The sequence below is a fragment of the Odocoileus virginianus genome, chromosome 20 (assembly GCF_023699985.2).
Source record: "Odocoileus virginianus isolate 20LAN1187 ecotype Illinois chromosome 20, Ovbor_1.2, whole genome shotgun sequence".
Taxonomy (NCBI): Eukaryota; Metazoa; Chordata; class Mammalia; order Artiodactyla; family Cervidae; genus Odocoileus; species Odocoileus virginianus.
In genome coordinates this window covers 8,779,233-8,781,886 of record NC_069693.1, presented here as the reverse complement: position 1 = coordinate 8,781,886, position 2,654 = coordinate 8,779,233, and positions in this window count along the sequence as shown.

The window sequence follows — 2,654 nt, the reverse complement described above, 5'->3', positions numbered from 1 at the left end:
CGTAGCCCGCTCCCGACGTTCCCCAAGAGAGTAGAGTAGAAGGGCGGTCCCCGCGCAGCTCTCTATGGTCCTGGAGGACTGCAGCTCTCTCTGGTCCTTAGATTTGGGTTGGAGACAGCTGTCGCCCTGTCGCCCTGAGCGCCTTGGGTTGCCAAGCCGTTTGATTTCAGTGCCCTTATTGAACGCCTCTAGTGTGCCCGGGCTCTGGGCAAGGCTTAAAGGAGAAGAGATGGCAGGATATCAAACTAGGTTCCTTCTCTCAGTACAGACTTGGGTTTGAATCCCAGTTCTGTCATTGACTTGGCCTCAGTTTCCCCGTTCACTCATTCTTTAATTCCACATATGATCCCCGAGTGCCTCCTCTGTTCCCAGCTCTGTGCGAGGCACTGCTAGTGACACAGTGGTGACCAAGGATAACGACAGCCCCTCTCTGCTCTCCTGGAGCTCACAACGCATTCAGAGAGACAGATCTGTTCCTCAACAGGGGTGACCCAGAGTGGGCAGGGCTCGATAGGAGACCCCAGAGGGCCAGGGAGCGGGGTGCGCACAGGGACACCTAATCCAGCCCCAGGGCCAGGAAGAGCTTCCTAGAGGAAGGGACATCTGAGCAGAGACCTGGGTGATGAGTTAGTATTAGTCATTTCCTGAAAGATCGAATCACACTGTTCCAACTTGTAGCTCTCTGATTACTAAGAAGAGAGAACATTTTTTCGTGAGTTTATTGCCCTTAAATATTTTGTTTTCTGTGACTTGGTTGCTCATATCCTTTGCCCATTTTTAAAATGGGGTTGTATGCCTTTTTTATTACTATTAATTTGCAGGAGTGCTTTATGAATTCCCATACTGTTAGTCACATATATTCCAAACATTTCCTCCTAGTTTGCATTTCATATTTTAACTTTATCTATTTATGTTCCTCACACAGAAATTCTTAGTGTTTATGTGCACCTATTTATCAATCTAGTCTATCCTGACTTTTGGTATGTTTAAGAGGCCATAACCAAGGGGGCTTCCCAGGTGATGCTGGTGGTAAAGAACTCACCTACCAATGCAGGAGACATAAGAGACATGGGTTCAATCCTCTGGGTCGGGAAGATCCCCTGGAGGAGGGCATGGCAACCCACTCCAGTTTTCTTGCCTAGAGAATCCCATGGACAGAGAAGCCTGGCAGGCTACGGTCCATAGGGTTGCAAAGAGTCGGACATGATTGAAGTGACTTGGCATGGAGGCATGCATACCCCAAAGTCATAAATATAGGCTATCATTTTTTTAATACTTTCCTAGTTTTGATTTTCTTTCTGTGTTGAATCCACATGAGACTTATTTTTGAACATGTGTTAAGGTAGGAATTTATTATGGATATAGATAGTTGTCCCAGTACCATTAATTTTATTATTTTAAATTTATTTCTTTGTGCAGGGTCTTAGTTGCATAACTCAGGATCTTCTATCTTCATTGTGGTGTGTGAGATCTAGTTCCCTATCCAGGGCCCCCTACATTGAGAATGTGGAGTCTTAGCCACTGAACCATCAGGGAAGTCCCCAACACCATTTATTTGAAAAGGCAGTTCTGGGAATTCCCTGGCGGTCCAGAGGTTAGGAATTGGTGCTTTCATTGCTGGGATCCAGATTCCATCCCAGGTCGGAGAACTAAGATACCACAAGCCTCACTGTCAACAGCCAAAAAAGAAAAAATGAGAGAGAGAGAGAGAGAGAGAGAGAGAGAGAGAGAGAAAGTCAGTCCTTTTCCCTGGTTTTTAATATTCCACTGTTTTCATCTGTCAAATTCCTGTATATCCACAGGTTGATCTCTGACATTTCTATTATACTTCATTGATCTCTAAATCTGCTTCTTGCCTCCATGCCAAGCTATTTATTTAGATATGTTTTGACATCATATGAGGGGAGTCTCCCACCTCTGTTCAGTTTCAGATCTGTCTTTACCATTCCTGTTCATTTTCTCTTCTAGATGGATTTTAGTAGCTGCTTTTCTAGCTAGTTCCCTGAAAACTCCTATTGAGATTGGGATGGAAATTGCATAGGACTGATGAATTAACAAGAAGATTGACAACTTTTTTCATATCCATGAACATATTGTCTCTATCCATTGATTTCACCTTTTGTTAGGAGCCTACTGTAAAATATTTTTTCTAATTAATTTTTATTTCTATAATTGACTTATAAATTCCTGGGCTTCCCTGGTGGCTTAGTGGTATAGAATCTGCCTGCCAATGCAGGAGACACAGGTTCCATCCCTGATCTGGGAAGATCCCCTGGAGAAGGAAATGGCAGCCCACTCCAGTATTCTTGCCTGGGAAATCCTATGGACAGGGGCCTGGTGAGCTACAGTCCATGGGTTTGCAAACAGTGGCTGAGCACGCATGCACCAATGACCCCATTTTAACCTGTCTCTGTAAAGACCTTGAAAGTGAAAGTAGCTCACTCGTGTCCAACTCTTTGCGACCCCATGGACTGTACAGTCCATAGAATTCTCTATGCCGTAATACTGGAGTGGGTAGCCTTTCCCTTCTCCAGGAGATCTTCCCAACCCAGGGATCAAAACCAGGTTTCCTCCGTTGTGGATTCTCTACCAGTTGAGCCACAAGGGAAGTCTGCAGATACTCAAGTGGGTAGCCTATCCCTTCTCCAGCGGGT